This window comes from Protopterus annectens, chromosome 14.part0 (genome assembly GCF_019279795.1).
Source record: "Protopterus annectens isolate FY-2018-M chromosome 14.part0, PAN1.0, whole genome shotgun sequence".
Taxonomy (NCBI): domain Eukaryota; kingdom Metazoa; phylum Chordata; order Ceratodontiformes; family Protopteridae; genus Protopterus; species Protopterus annectens.
This window is the reverse complement of record NC_056748.1, coordinates 568086614-568103596: the sequence shown is the minus strand read 5'-3', so window position 1 is coordinate 568103596 and position 16983 is coordinate 568086614.

Genomic DNA, 16983 nt, shown 5'->3' with positions numbered 1-16983 from the left:
GGATTTCCAGTACATATTGAGACATACATTCATAAAAAACATGCTGCCAATCTGCTTTTATCTTGATATGGCATTTCCAACATTGATCTTCAATAGAATACATTTTGGCTAACCTATGTGGTGTATAGAAACTTCTGTGTAGATATCTCCAAGTGAATAATTGCCAGTATTTTGATAATGTAGAAAATTTGGAAGATTTTAGAATATTACTTTTTTCTTCTTCAACTGGAGGATGGTTGTTTAAAGTATAATAATTTTGTTTTTTTAACAATTTTATAGATATTAGACAAATAACCTGTACCCTGATAAGGCTGTTTTGTGATAAGGATAAGGTATTCAATGAGTTTTGGAGCTTCATGTCTAACTGAAGGTTGCATTTGTTCTATTTTATTTATAAGAAAATGCCTTAGATTTTGTAAAAACAGCCAATTGTCATTATTTATATTATAATTATAAATTATCTGTTCCTTTGTTAGAATTTTCCCTTTCTCTATAAGTTGATGCCAAAAGAGTAATGTTTCTTCTTTAAGTATATTTATTTTAGATATTTGGAATGTATCTAAAATATTTGGTGTAAAAGCTATAGGAAAATAAGAAAAATCCAAGAATTAATATTTGGTATTTTGTTTATATATGTTCTGAACACTGAAAGTGTAGAACTTACATAGTTTGATGGCAATTTATTAATATTATTCCTTTTCCTAAAAATAATCTTTTAACATCCATATAAGGGGTGATGGTATTACTGTTAAGTTGTCTTGTATGTGATTATAATTGATTTCTATGTAAATCTGCTCATGGGCTTGTTTCCATATAGGTGTGTATGAATTATTTAACCATAGTGTTATGTTTTTAATAACAGATGAGGTAATATATAAATCAATATCCAGTAAATTAATTCCACCATCTTCCCAATCTGGCAAATGTTTATTTAAGGCTATACGGGGTTTATTTGGAAACCATAGAAAATTTAAAATTAGTTTATTGTATCTTTGAATAATATATTTGGGAGGTGGCAATGAAAATTTTGTATTAAGTATAATATTTTGGGAAATATGATTATTTTAATAAGATATAATCTGTCTGCTGTTGAAAAGATATATTTCTTCCAGTAACCAATCGTTTGTTCTATTTTGTCTAGTATTTTATTATAGTTAAATATTAGAGAATCTGTTAATTCATTGAGTAGATTTATTCCCAGATATAATAATTTACTTTCTGTTACTATATATTTGGAAAATCTTTTGTTTATATTATTTTTTTTTTACAATTACAGGGCATAATTTTAGTTTTGTTTTCATTAAATTTTAAGCCTGAAATATTTTGAAATTTATTCATGGAGTTAAATAGAGCATTCAAAGACTCATTTGCATCTGAGAGAGTTAATAGTATGTCATCAGCAAAGAGTTGGATTTTAAGGTTTAACATTTTATTAATACAAATGCCCTTTATGTTATTGTTTGATCTGATTTTATTTGCAAAGGGTTCTATGAGTAATGCAAATAACAATGGTGATAAAGGGCAACCTTGTTTAGTTCCCTTTTTATTGTTATAGGGCCTGATCTATATGATCCCAGTTTAACATATGCAGTAGATTTTTCATATAGTATTTGGATAAGATTATTAAAATTACAAGGAAAGTTATATTCTTTTAAAACTAGTGAAAGAAAGTTCCAATTAACCGAATCAAAAGCTTTATTAATATCTAATGAGATTACATTTAAATTTAGGACTTTATGTTTGCTATAATCTATTAATGTTAGTATTCTTTTAATATTATCTGAAGTATTTCTTCCTTTAATAAAACCTGTTTGATCTTTGTGAATTAAGAAAGGAAGAAAGTGTTTGATCCTATCTGCGTATATAGCCATAAACATCTTGTAGTCTATATTGAGTAATGATATTGGCCTATATGAGGAACACTGTTTCTCATCTTTATCTGGTTTGATAATTGGGGATATCAATGAATATTTCCAAGAGGGTGGTATATTCAAATCTTTATTGGCTATATCATATACTTTTAATAATAAAGATATGGCTTGATTGGGTATTAATTTATACATTTCTGGTAGCATATTGTCTGGGCCAGGTGCTTTATTTGTCTTGAGCTTTTTAATTTGTGATTTTAATTCTGTCATATTAATTGGTTTGTTTATAATGTCTATTTGTTCTTGTGTTAATTTAATATGAATATTGTTTTCTAAGTATTTTTTATATCCTTAGTAGGTGTATCTTGAGTATTTATGGAATTATCAATGTTAAATTGGAGTCTGAATGCTTCTAAAATATCATTTAGTTCCGTAACTCTTTTGTTAGTATTGGGAATAAATATTTCTTTTATTTGCTTAGATTTAATTATTTTTTGTTCTATTAGTTAAGTATCTCAGGTGTGCTGAATTAGTAGAGTATGAGTTTATTTTTATCTTTTCTAAGTTAATCATAATCTTATGGTGTAGCAATTCTGTATACTTCTTATTGATTTGTGTAAGTTCTTGAACTTGAGTAGCATTACCCTTTTGTATTTCCAGTTTCAATTTATCTGCTTTGTTTTGTAAGTCTAGCATATCTTTATTCCATAACTTCCTTTTATTTATGTACCAGGATAATATCTTCCCATATGTAACTGCTTTTAATGAATCCCAGACATATATTTCTGAAATATCTTCTGTGTGATTTATTTCTAGAAAGTTTTTGATTGTTTCTTCATAAAATTCTTTGAAATCTCTCAATTTTGTGATATAGGAAGGTATCACAGTAATGGGATTTGAATAAAATGGTGTAAGCTCTATCTCAAAGACTATGGCATTATGATCAGATAAAGGACAATTTATGATTTTGACTTTGTCAATTTTTGTTATTAGGTCATTGGCAACATATATTCTATCAATTCTAGAGTTAGTTTTATATCTATGAGAATAAAATGTGAAGATTAGTGAGTCTGGTTCTGCAAATTCATTTATATCTTTTAAATACAATGTATCTATAAATTTTGATAGTGCTTTAGAGATGGGTTGTTTTCTTCTTTTGGATTTAGAATCTGTATCTTTTTCATTCATTATACAGTTGAAGTCTCCTGCCAATATCAGGCTACCCTTAGTTAAATGAATTATCTCTTCAAAATGCTGTTTAACTGTTTTTAATCCTAGTCCTGGGATCCAATATAGATTTACTAACGTATAGATTCTCTTAACTCTATTGAAACTAGACAAAACATACCTGATGTATCTTGATGAGTAGTAATTATTTTAGGTGTTATAGTTGAGTTGCGAAGTAGTATAGCTACTCCTCTTTTTTTTGTTTTGTATTGAGAGTTTATTAGTACTGTGCAATTATTAATATTTAAGTTGTTTATATCTCTATCTAATAAGTGTGTCTCTTGTAAAAAGACTATTTGTGGTTTATGTAAGTTTATGTACTTGAATAGGCTTCTCCTTTTATTACTATTATTTAGACCATTAACATTTATGGATAAACATTTCATTTCCTAGTTTTAAGTTTGTTTTATGTGTAAGTTTATGTAAATATTGTTTATTCTTAGTTCCATCTTGGATACAGAATTCAAAAAGTTTTTCTTGTATGATTTTTGCATGTTTCTGAGTGACACCAAAGTGATAGAATAAAAAAAAACAAAGAACTTCCAAACTTGTAATTCTTAACCTTAAAAACCATTCCCTATTGCTATGAGGTAATATACCTCTTCATTTGGTTAGTGAATCTAACCAAACAAACTTTCTACCCTCACAAATAATATTTGTATCAGTTTCTCTTATCCTCTTAGTTTTAAATAAAGATAATTGAATAATATATTAAGATAATCTAATCAGCTAAAATATATACATACATTCTTTACTCATCTTATTGTAATTCAATAATACTTACTTCTAAGCAGGTTTCAAAAAGGTACAAATATTTAGATTAAGGTAGTATCATTTCAAAATAATTTAGGGTATTAATAAACATCATGTTAAAATCTATAACTGTATATTTCATACATCTGTTGAAAACTATTTACTGACATTACTGTATAATACAGTACCATTGTTGTGCAATTGTTTTAGACTACTCAAGTCCGAAACCAGTGTTTAAATTAATATTTGCAAAGTCATATTGGAATAAAAACATGAATAGTTCTGAAACCACATCATATTTCATGTTTAACAAACTGAAATGCGATACAATGTATAAGTACATTAATATTTCTTTAGTAGACATTAAATATGTTCCTCTGATTGCATTTTTCAGCTTTTCAATGACAATTCCCATGGCTGGAGACAACAAGATCACAATTTAGACAGCTCCCTTATCCAAGAGACCACTCATAATGTTGTTACCTGATTGAGTGTCTTGTTGCCAACACTTCCATCAACCCTCAGAGGGACCCTGCACAATGAAAACTGACACAGTACAGAGGTAAAACTGCAGCGCACTTGACCACACCCTCAAAGCAAACATCTATGTATATCACACATCAACTCCCACAGCTTAGACTGACACCCAACCAGTGAGTCTATCTGCTGACATCAAGTGCTGGAGATACAATCCTGACCTACTCAACACCAGTAATTCAATCCTATGACTGAACAAAAGTATACTGGAGAACACATCAAAACAATGGAAGCTGCCAAGATTCAAACCACCATGTACGAAAATATTACAGGCCAAAATTCCCAACCCATTTTGCAGCAAAGAGACAAAATGTATTCAAACCATGGGGTAACACCTTTACCATGTCAAAAAGGTGTCCAAGAAGCTTGTTTTTCCTCCAACATCGGAGGACAGCCACGATGATCCATGCACTGCAATAGTACCATTTTATCCTGGCAATTGCTTCACGACTGTATATAGAAACATTTAATCCAAATCATTAACTGGCACCACAACAACATTTCTCAGAAAAGCTGTTTTACAGCCAATGACCGACAGAACACATCATTGAGAGGATACATTTATCAAATGTCAAGTGCCCCAGACATAATACAAGTGTCTCCTCAAATCAATCCCCAACGAATCTACTGCCCACCAAACTTGCAGACCAATACTGGCATCCTTTCATGCAGTCACACTGAAACACAAAAATACAGGTCCGCTGATCAGGAACAACCAGGCTCTCAACTGCCAGACAACACACCCGTCTGCAGAAAGGTCCAAGAATCATAGTTGCATTGTCAAGCATCCTTGTCCACACTAAGAGTAACATGATATACCCGCATACACTAGTATTGTGTCATTCTTGATAATGTAAAAAGCCAGACAATATTATAAGAAGGGTGAAGCCACAGCCAGGCAACATAACAAGAAGAGCACAGCCGCAGTCACCATTCAGATGAGCAAACGGGAACAGCATGAGCCATCTAAGGATGGATAGCCCGTTGAGTACCTGCCACAATGCATGGCAACCCAGTAACAAATTAGGGTGTGGGCTAAGCCTCTCCCCCTTCCACTCAAATCAGATCCAACACAATATGTGTGTAGAACACAGATGCTTCGACAAAGCCCAAAGCCACATGGGATATAAACATTGTATAATTGACACACCGGGTCAAATCCACTGTTATGTTACTCATTATAGTTGCCTATACAATCATTGCTTCCACTTTCTCCATCTAGTATACCATAACGCCATCTAAATGTTTGATTTGCGAAATGCACATCCAACCTTCTTGTTGCATCCCACCTGCCCACCCGAGGGCATACCTTGGCAGCAGGACATCAGTAGTATTCTGCAGGAGCACCAGCATGGGAAATGGCAACCCTCCCCAAAACAAACCTGTCAGTTGCTTGACAATTACTAGTTTCTTTAGAGAATTTGTAAAACAGCAGTGATTTTATTTGCTGATGATTAATTTCTGCTTTTTAAACTCTGCTGTATAAAACATAGTAAGGGATAGCTAAAATGTCTGGAAATCTAAACTGATAGAAAGACAAGCAGATATATGTCCTTATCTATCAAGGTGCTAGAAGACATCAGTAGCCATAAACTGAAAGTGCTTCAAAAATAAATATCTGTGTATATTTATATGAACCTTTTATATTATTTATGTTTCCTTAGAAGGAATTTAGGTTTCTGTATCTTTAAATGTGAACCTAGCTTATTTTCTGACTAGACGTCAATTAGAAAGAGTCAGGGATGGCGTACACAAGTAAATGCGACAAGCAATAAGTAACTCAAGTTTCTAGTGATGTTTGTGGCTGTTAAATTGTCTCAAGAATCAAGCGGGAAAAGGTATGTGTTTTTTCTTTTTTCTTTTCCCTCCTCTTATTTGGTGACAAACTCATGTAGTGGCACGCGAGCACTCTAGTTTACAGAGTAGTGTTCACAACTGTCAAACTTTGCATTTTAAACATGCTATGCCTTATTTCTCTACAAAAGAAAAGACAACAGGATATCTAAGCTAGTCACAAGCATCTTTCAACTCCGGATGTCTGGAGCCACAACACACATGACTTATAGCCTCAAAATATCACTTAAAACATATTTTTTCACTGTACTATATCAACATGTGCATATGGGTCAAAGGCAGAACATATTTTAAGATTATTTAAAGTAGTCTTATGATACATCCTAACTGAAATACTTCATTTCAAAAGCAACACATTTCTGCCCAGCATTAGCGTTTATCCAAACAGGGACACTTTTAACTTATAAAAAGTAATACTATCAGGGATGTAACTAATAATAAGTTATATAGCAGCCATTACTATACCTATTAAGCAATATAACCATATACTGATTAAAGTATTATAAGTTAATGAAGATTTTATAAAAAGAAGAGAAAAATAAAAACAACAAAACACAAAGAGAGAAAATAAATAAATAAATAAACAAACTATTTGGGAACATTATTATGCATTGATTACTCTGATTAAGAATATGAAAATAATAGATGGATAATAATGAAAAATAGAGTAATGTTTAAATTATGCTTAGTATATTGATGTGATTTGAGATAAATGTATTTACATTTATGCTAATTTTGACATTTAAAATATAATTGAAAACAGTACCCGTTTTGGTGTAACTTGAAGACAGTAAGAACTTTTCTTTTGTTGTTAGTATTATTATTTAGATTTTTACAGAATATAACATATGCAAGATTAATTGTCCTTTAGTTTTTTTTTTTCTTTTGCTCAACAGTTTTCCAATTATTTACTTCAGCATTTCTCTTCGGTGTACTTATTGTCCAGTCCATAGATTCTTCATGTGTTAGGATGTTGTTGTTGGTAAGGTATTTTATTGCTGAATCTACTGTTTCAAAGATTTTTATTCCATTTGGTAGAAAAACTTTCAGTCTTGCTGGAAATAAAAGATGGACTTTCAGTTGCTTTTTCTTCAAGGTTTTTTTTATTGGTAGAAATTATTTTCTTTTTGAAACCACCTTTGTAGAATAATCATTGTCAAATCTTATTAATGAATCATTGTATTTGATGGGAGAATTTGCCCAAGCATTTCTTAATATAAGATCTTTATCTTGTGTAGAAAAAGTCTCACAATTATAGATCTCGGCTTGTTCTTACCGAGAAGAAGCATTTCCAGAAGCTGCTAGTGATCTATGCCCGTTCTATACCATATGAAAGAGCTTCAGGTATTTTTGTTACATCTGGTATCCAGGTGGTAAGAAAGTTTATCATATTGTCCCTTCAGATTTTTCTGGTAGACCATATATTCTAATATTATTTCTTCTTGTTCGGTTTTCCATATCATCAAGCTTTTCTAGTAAATATGTATTCTGTTGAAGTAAGAATTCAGTTTGTTGTTCTTCTATTTGGACTCTAGTGTCAATGTCACTTAATGACTGTTCAATAAGTGATATCTGTCCTTTCTGTTGTGTAAACATTTCTTGAAGCTGTTCCAGTTGTTGTGAGCACTTTTCTTTAAAAGTATCTATTTTATTGTCCATCTTGTCGATTTTTATTGCAAGTTCCTGTATATTTGTAATGAGAGACTGCAGGTCTTTTTTGAGAGAAGAGTCTTGTGCTGTATTCCTTGGATGACTCATGCTGTAAAGCTGATATTGGTGCTGATTTTCCAGTAATTAATTTGACAGGAATTATTCAAGTTCTGACAATAAAATTTTTCTTATAGATGCTCAGAGTTATTAGAAATAAGTTAGTAATAAAAATTTCTTCAAATTAAATATTATTTTGTAAAATTCCTGTCAGGAATTGTATTGAGGTAAGAGAGCTGAAATGAAGTGCAGCTATCAGTTCAGCATCCTAGCCACGCCCCTCAACTCTCACAATTCTTAATTGTATTACCTTCATAAATATTTTATAATCTGCATTACTTTAGGTATTTCATTCTTTTGCCAAACCAACAATAATTCCTTCATATAGTTCTTTCCTAAAAAGCATTTTCTAACCACCCATTTAATAATTTTATCAAAATTATTATTGCCACTTTCAAGTTATCGATTCTACATCCTATATGATCTGGCCCAGAAATCGATCTTTAACCGATTCAATATTTACTCCATCATTTTGACAAATATAAATAAAAAAATAAATAAAAATTCCTCACAGTGAAATGGTCCTTCCAAAAATTTTGTATTTCTACACTATCACTTGGTTGAACAAAAACTTATTCAACCATTTTACATCTTTTGTTTCACACAATGCTCATCACCCGAGACTTCAACCCAAATTGCCAAAGTATCTGAAAATCCCTTAAATACCACCATCTGCCTCTACTAAACCTTCTGATAACCAAAAATAACATCTGTCATTTATTTCCATCTTTGATAAGTTCACAGACATTTTGACCACACCCTTAATCTCCCACACCTTAAAACTTCATTTATCCTTCTCACATCTTATCCTGTCTTCTTTTACCTCATAAATCACCACTGAAATCCCCAGTTAAAATTATATTCAAGTTCACTACAACATAGCTTTCAGTTGACCAAACAATTCTTCTCTTTATTTCCCCAAAGTATAAGCATATAAAATAATTATATATACATCCACCCCCCACCGAATATCTGCTAGCAATATCCTTCCAACCATAACTATAAACACATCCAAGATCTTTATCTTTTCACCATATAAAACAAGCATACCCAAGCAATAACAATGTCTTGACTTCCAATTCACAGTTTTTTCCCATAATTAATTTGCAACCTATTCTACATAAATTAATCCTAATATCCTGTAATACAACTAAATCAACATTACTCTTTGCATACCACTCAAACAAATTCTTCTTGTACAATTTATACTACTGACGCTCAAAAGACAGAAGAAAATTATTCCTTCCCATTTTTTTAATTTATGGGGAAAGATTTTTAAAATTTCCTAATTTTCCTGGCTTCTAAACAAAATATTCCAGCTCATCTAGCTCTGAAATATCATTCTCCAAATGTACAGAATCACCTTTTGTCATTACAGTCACTGCTTCTTCATTTAAAATGGACTATTCTCATCTTTTTCTCACCTTCATTCATTACATTCTTTCCCCCGTTTTCCAACAAAACTTCATTATTTTGCAAATCTTTTCCTTTCTCCTTCCTATGTGACTGTAATGAACCTTATTATTCTTGAATATTATTTTGGTTTTGATGACAATCAAACCAGAAATGTCCTCATTTTTTTACATACTCGACAATGTGGAAATACTTTCTGGCAGTGCGCACTACCTCACCACACTGACTGCAGTTTATTATTTCACATTTATTGTACAAGTAAACTCCCCACAAAATGAATTAGGCTGACCCAAACATATTAAAGTTCCCCTACATCCAGCAACAAAAATAATACTTGGTAAATGTTTAATCACACTGTTCATCACTTTAAAATCTACATCCGCTTTCTACCCTCCATTCCACTAGTTCCTTTAATCCCTTATGCTTTTGCTTTTCCCCACTTAGTCATATACAGTGGATATAAACAGTGTGCACACCCCTGTTAAAATGCCAGGTTTTTGTTATATAAAAAAAATGAGACCACAATAAATCATTTCAAAACGTTTCCCACCTTTAATGTGACCTATAACCTGTACAATTCAATTGAAAAACAAACAAATCTGTTGGGGAAAAAATATAAAAAATAAAATATGTACAATAAGCTGGTTGCATAAGTGTGCACACCCTTAAACTAATCCTTTGTTGAAAGCACCTTTTGATTTAATTACAACATTGAGACTTCTTGGGTGAACACCTGCCATCAAATAGAGAGACTCTGATTAACCCCAAATAAAGTTCAGCTGTCCTAGTAGAATTTTCCTGATATTTACTCAGTTGCCTGCTACAGCAAAAGCCATTGTTCGCAGAGAGCTTACAAAGCATCAATGGGATTTCATTGTTGAAAAGTATCAGTCAGGAGAAGGGTACAAAAATATTTCCGCAGCATTGGATATATCATGGAACACAGTGAAGACCATCATCAAAAAGTGGAGGAGAAAATATGGGACAACAGTGATGCTGCAAAGAATTGGACGTCCTTCCAAAAAGTACAGTTTTGTACCTACCATAAATGTAGATGTTCGAAGATCCACATTGCTGCAGTCCTTACACTTGGGTAGTCCGCTGTCCTCGGTCGGCCCGAAAATCAAAGTATAAGGCTGACGTCGGTCAAGGCGCATTTGACTGACATCAGGACGTCAGGGTACAAATGCGCATGACCGACGTCATATCCTCAGTCTTTTCTTGCCCCAGATGTCAGAAGACCCTAAAAATAAAGGTCAAAACCAAAAGACAGCAAACAAACAACCAACCATCCTAGCACTAAAAATATGTACAATATATACAATACACACCCTATTGACAACCCAACCCACACAACCGCCTCTAACTACAGAGGGAAGGAGGGAGGGTAAATTGGACTGCAGCAATGTGGATCTTCGAACATCTACATTTATGATAGGTACAAAACTGTACTATGTTCTTCATCTCACATTGCTGCAGTCCTTACACTTGGGTAGAATCCCAAAGCAGAGGAAGGGAGGATGGCCAAACTATAAGGAAGCAGGAGCTGCCAAAATGCCCTGCAAAACAGCAGTGGCAAAACCAGCCCTGGATTTAGAGTAAAGTGGTAGGTGATAATGCCTAGTGAAAGTATGCACTGAACTCCAAGTAGCTGCCTCCAAAATATCTTTAGTTGCCACTCCCCTCAAAAAAGCTGTCGAAGTGGCAGTAGCCCTAGTGGAATGAGGCCTAATCCCAGCTGGAACCTCCTTGCCATGATGGGAATAACAGAAAGCAATGCAAAACCCAATCCACTTAGAAATAGAATGTTTTGACACAGGCTTGCCCTGAGAACTCAAAGCAAAAGAAACAAATAACTGCTGAGACTGCCTGAACCCTTTAGTTCTGTCCAAATAATATCGCAACTGCCTGTGTACATCTAAAGTGTGCAAAATCTTTTCCCCTTTATTTTGGGGATTTGCATAAAAAGTAGGCAAATGAATAGTTTGGTTTAAAGCCACACTAGAAACCACTTTAGGCATAAAGGAAGGATTAGTACGTAAAGATATCCTATCCTTATGGAAAATTAAGAAAGGCTCAACTGCCATAAGGGCCTGCAACTCAGAAACCCTTCTTGCAGAGGTAATAGCCAACAAAAAAGCAGTCTTCCATGATAAAAACTTTAATTCAGTAGTAGCTGCAGGCTCAAAAGGTTGTAGAGTGAGTTTCTCCAACACAAAATTGAGATCCCAAGCAGGAGTAGGAGCTCTTCGTGGGGGTCTTATATTCTTTGCCCCTCTAAGAAATTGCTTGAACAAAGGATGAGAAAACAATGGTGGGTCACAATCACAGTGAGCCGAAATTGCTGCAGCATGAACCTTAATAGAAGAGAAGGACAAACCTTTGTCCAGTAACTCAGTAAGATATTGAAGAGCCACACTTAAATTAGGCTCAGAAACATCAAAATCCTTCGCTGCACTCCAAAATAAAAATCTCTTCCATTTATCTGCGTACACTTTCCTTGTACTAGGCCTTCTAGCTTCCAAAATAACATTCAAAACTTGCTGTGGAAGTGGAGGCCCACTATGGTTCAAAACAGAATATGCCAGGCTGTTAGGTGCAGATAGTGAAGCTTGACATTGAGCAAATGACTGTCCTCCTGAGACAACAGGTGTGGAATCGAAGGCAAAGGCCATGGAGGCTTCCATACCAGGCTTCTCAGTAATGGGTACCAATGCTGTCGAGGCCAATCTGGAGCTATCAAAATCATCCTTGGCTTGTCTTGTCTGGCCTTTAGTAGTACCTTTGGGAGGAGAGGCAGAGGCGGAAAGGCATACACATGAAGATTGCTCCAATTGAAAGAAAGAGCATCCACTTTCCAAGCTGTGGGATGAAACCTTTTGTGCAAAACTTTGGCAGCTGGTGGTTTAGTGGAGAAGCGAACAGATCTATGTCTGGAGTTCCCCATGACACTGTCAATTTCTGAAATACATGAGGATCCAATTTCCACTCGTGGGGATCCATAATTTGTCTGCTCAACACATCTGCTAAGGAGTTCTGTGCTCCCGGCAGAAACCTTGCCTGAAGATTTAGCTGTAAACTGAGAGCAGTCTCCCACAAAATCATTGCTTGCCTGCATAGAGGATAAGAATGTGTTCCGCCTTGCTTGTTGATGTACCACATGACAGTTGTGTTGTCTGTTAGAATCAACACCTGCCCTGGAAGAAGTAAATCCTTGAAAGCTATTAATGCAAACTGGACTGCTAACATCTCTTTCAAGTTGATATGTAGATGTTGTAGTCTGGCAGGCCACTTGTCTTGTATCCACTTTCCATTCAGATGAGCTCCCCAAGCTTTGTCTGAGGCATCTGTCGTTAGAATCTGACTCGCCTCTGGCCGGGTCACAGAGAGTCCCTTGTTTAGGTGACATTCCTGAGCCCACCACAACAATTCCTTTTGAATGCAAGGTATTATTTGAATGACAGTGTCCAAATCCTGGCAGTGCTGTGTCCATACATTTTTGAGATACCATTGTAGCTTCCTCATATGCAGTTTGGCATTGGGAAGCACCAGAATACAAGATGCCATGAACCCCAAGGCTTGAAGGACTGTCCTTGCAGTCAGCCTGGACCGATGAGACAACTGATGAAAGTAAAGGGAAAGATTCTTTTGTTTGTCCGGGGTCAAGAAGGCCATCTGGGATGCTGTATTCAGTCTCACACCCAGAAAGCACATGTCCTGAGAGGGTACTAGACTGGACTTTATTTCGTTCACAGAATACCCCAGGCATCTTAGCACTGCTATCACATAATCCAAATGATGAAGAAGCTCGTCCTTCCTTGAGCCAGAATCAGGCAATCGTCCAAATAAGGATAGATCTGTATTCCTTTTAACCTGAGGAAAGCTATCACTGGAGCCAGAACTTTCGTGAACACTCTGGGCAGTAGATAAGCCAAAGGGCAATGCAGAGAACTGATAATGAGAAGTCCCAGCTCGAAAACGCAGATACTTCCTGCAACTCAGTCTGATAGGAACATGAAGATAAGCCTCCTTGAGATCCAAAGTTACCATCCAATGATCTTTGCCCAGCAGAGGTAAAAGCTGCTGTAACGTCAACATTTTGAACTTGGGAATATCCAGATAAGTGTTGAGGATAGATAAGTCCAAAATTGGTCTCCACGTGTTCCCTTTCTTTGGTACTAGGAACAGGCGAGAATAAAATCCTAGGCCCACTTCTGGCATAGGGACCGGCTGTATGGCCCCTATTTGGAGTAACAGAGAAATTTGCTTGTGAGCCTCTATTCTTTGTTGAGGAGGAACGTCTGGCATGCCTTTGAAAGGAGGCAAGGTATGTAAATAAAACCTGTAACCGTGGTGTATGATATCCAATACCCATCTGTCTTGGGTAATTAAACTCCAATTTTCTTTGAAAAGTGCCAACCTTCCTCCCAAAGGTGCTGCCAGATGAGAAGGCTCTGGCAGCTGAAAAGGTAGGTCATTGGGTCTGTTTACGAAAGGACTGACCCCTGCCCTCACCCGAAGACTGTGCAGGAGAACTCCCTGTTCTAGGCCTGAAAGAGCCCTGAGCTCTGCCCCTACCACGTCTAGATCTACCCCTAGACTGGGAATCATAAGAAGGATACGTCCACCCCTTAGTAGGCCAATTTCTACTAAACTTTGGAGGCTGAACCTGCAAAAAATCTTTAACAGTCTGCATAGACTTAGCCTTGTCTTCCATTTTCTTTAAAACTGCCTCAACAGGAGAACCAAACAACACCTCAGATTGTAAAGGAGCATCCAAAATCCTTGTTTTAACATGGTCAGATAAATTCTGATCCCTCAGCCAGGCGTGCCTGCGAAGAACTGACCCAGTGGCAGCCCCCCTAGACGAGGCCTGTACAGCATCAAAACCACATTGCAAAGAATGCTTACCCACCTGTTCAGAAACATGTACTAAATCTTGTAACTCTTTACAATCAATACCTTCCGCCAGAGCATCAACCTTAGACTTCAATTGTGAAAGGAGATAGTTTTGGTATTTCAACATGTGAAACTGGCAATTCAAAGCCCTCATAGCTAGAGTGGAAGAAGTATAAACTTTCTTTCCCCATCTATCCAAAGCCCTGGCCTCTTTATCTGTAGGAACCGGATTCTTGACAACAGAAGCCTTAACACCTTTAGGCCCCTGACTAACAGTTTCTGGGTCTGCCCTAGGACTCTTAAAAGATACTTATGAGCTTCAGGCACCCTGTAATACCTATCCGGTTTAACAGGAGCAGGAGGCAAAGAATCAGGATTAAGAGAAGCCTCTGTAAAAACATCTTCCACCACATCCAAAACAGGAGGTATAGCCAAAGGCCTATGCTGGGGTAAAAACAAAAATTCCCTAAGCCTTTTCCTGGAATCAGAGAAGTCCTGACCTTCCCACTTAAAATGCTCCCTCATGGAATGAAGAGTTTCTGAAAAAGAAAAATCCTCAGGAGGAGAAGCAGAAGGAGTAGAATCATCCACATCAGAATCAGAATAAGGAGAATACTCCTGCAAGTCTTCAGCCGAAGACTCTGAAACATCCGAAGCCTGCTCAAAACTCCCTAGCTCAGGCTCCACCCTAGGTCTCTTATCAGGAGGGGGCAAAGAACCCCTAATCAAAGTAATCAAATCTTCTGCCATTTTAAGCATATGCTTCTTGGGCACAGTTCCAGAAGAACTAGGTTGACACCAACTGAAGCTAAACCTGGCCTGCCTCTGGGAGAAGCCTTGGAAACAGAAGGAGAGGGCCTAACCACCCTAGGAAGGGAGGGGAGTATAGTAACCTGAGAAGCCCCTTCAGCCTGACCTGCCTCCTGAGAGGCCACATCCTGCAATAACAAAGTCTCTCCCTGGGATCCTAAAGAAACCTCTGGTGGAACCACCGGCTCCACCGACACCTCTAAAGAACCGGCGTCCGGTATGGACGGTTCTTCTAGCCTAGGCTTAACTGCTTTGTCCTTGCGCTTCTTCGAAGAAGCGGGCGTCGGAGCATCCGATGGCATTTTATAATTGCACCGCTTCCCGAAGACTAACCTGGCACAATCCAACCTTCTCTTTATAGTGCGCTTATTGAATCTAGCACAAGAGCAACACCCAACAACGTCGTGCTCAGGCCCTAAACAAGGAATACACAAAGTATGATAGTCTCTATGCGGTATCTGTTTCCCACAAGAAATACAATTATTCACTTTTTCTGACATCCGGTAAACCACTGAGGCAAGAAAAAACTAAAATATTCCCCAACGGTGTACTTAGCCAACTTTGACTCGGTCTGAAACTCCAAACGCCAACCGGCACTTGCAATGCTGCTTCTGCATCGGACCATGCGGCAAAAAAGACTGAGGATATGACGTCGGTCATGCGCATTTGTACCCTGACGTCCTGATGTCAGTCAAATGCGCCTTGACCGACGTCAGCCTTATACTTTGATATTCGGGCCGACCGAGGACAGCGGACTACCCAAGTGTAAGGACTGCAGCAATGTGAGATGAAGAACATCTGATGAAAAGACAAGACGAAAACTGGTTAAGGAGGCTGCCAAGAGACCTACGGCAACACTGAAGGAGCTGCATGAATTTCTGGCAAGTACTGGTTGTATACTATGTGACAAGTTTCCTGTATTCTTCATATGTCTGGGCTATGGGGTAGGGTTGAAAAATGGGCGCCTTTTCTTACACAGAAAAATATCCAGGCACAGCTAAAATTTGCAAAATGCATCAAGTCTCCCAAAAGCATGTGGGAAAATGTATTTTGGTCTGATGACAGCAAGGCTGAACTTTTTGGCCACAATTCCAAAAGGTACGTTTGGCACAAAACCAAAACTTCACATCACCAAAAGAACACCATCCCCACAGTGAAGCATGGTGGTGGCAGTATCATGCTTTAGGGTTGCTTTTCTTTAGCTGGAACTGGGGATTTTAGTCAAGGTGGAGGGAATTATGAACAGTTCCAAGTACCAGTCACTTTTGATCTAAAACCTTCAGGCATCTGCTAGAAAGCTGAAGATGAAGAGGAATTTCACCTTTCAGCACGATAATGACCCCGAACAAAAATTCAAATCAACAAAAGAATGGCTTCACCAGAAGAAAATTAAAGTTTTGGAATAGCCCAGCCAGAGCTCAGACCTAAATCCAATAGAAAATCTGTGGGGTGATCTGAAGACGGCTGTGCACAAGAGATACCTTCGCAATCTGACAGATATGGAGCGCTTTTGCAAGGAAGAGTGGATAAATACTGCCAAGTCAAGATGTGTCATGCTGACAGACTCCTACCAAAGAAGACTGAATGCTGTAATTAAATCAAAAGGTGCTTCAACAAAGTATTAGTTTACGGGTGTGCACACTTATGCAACCAGCTTATTGTACGTTTTTTATTTTTTTTACATTTCCCCTAACAGATTTGTTTTTCAATTGAATTGTACAGGTTATAGGTCACATAAAAGATGGAAAAGTTTTGAAATGATTTACTGTGGTCTCATTTTTTTATGTCACAAAAACTTGGCATTTTAACAGGGGTGTGTACACTTTTTATATCCACTGTACTTTTTCAATACATT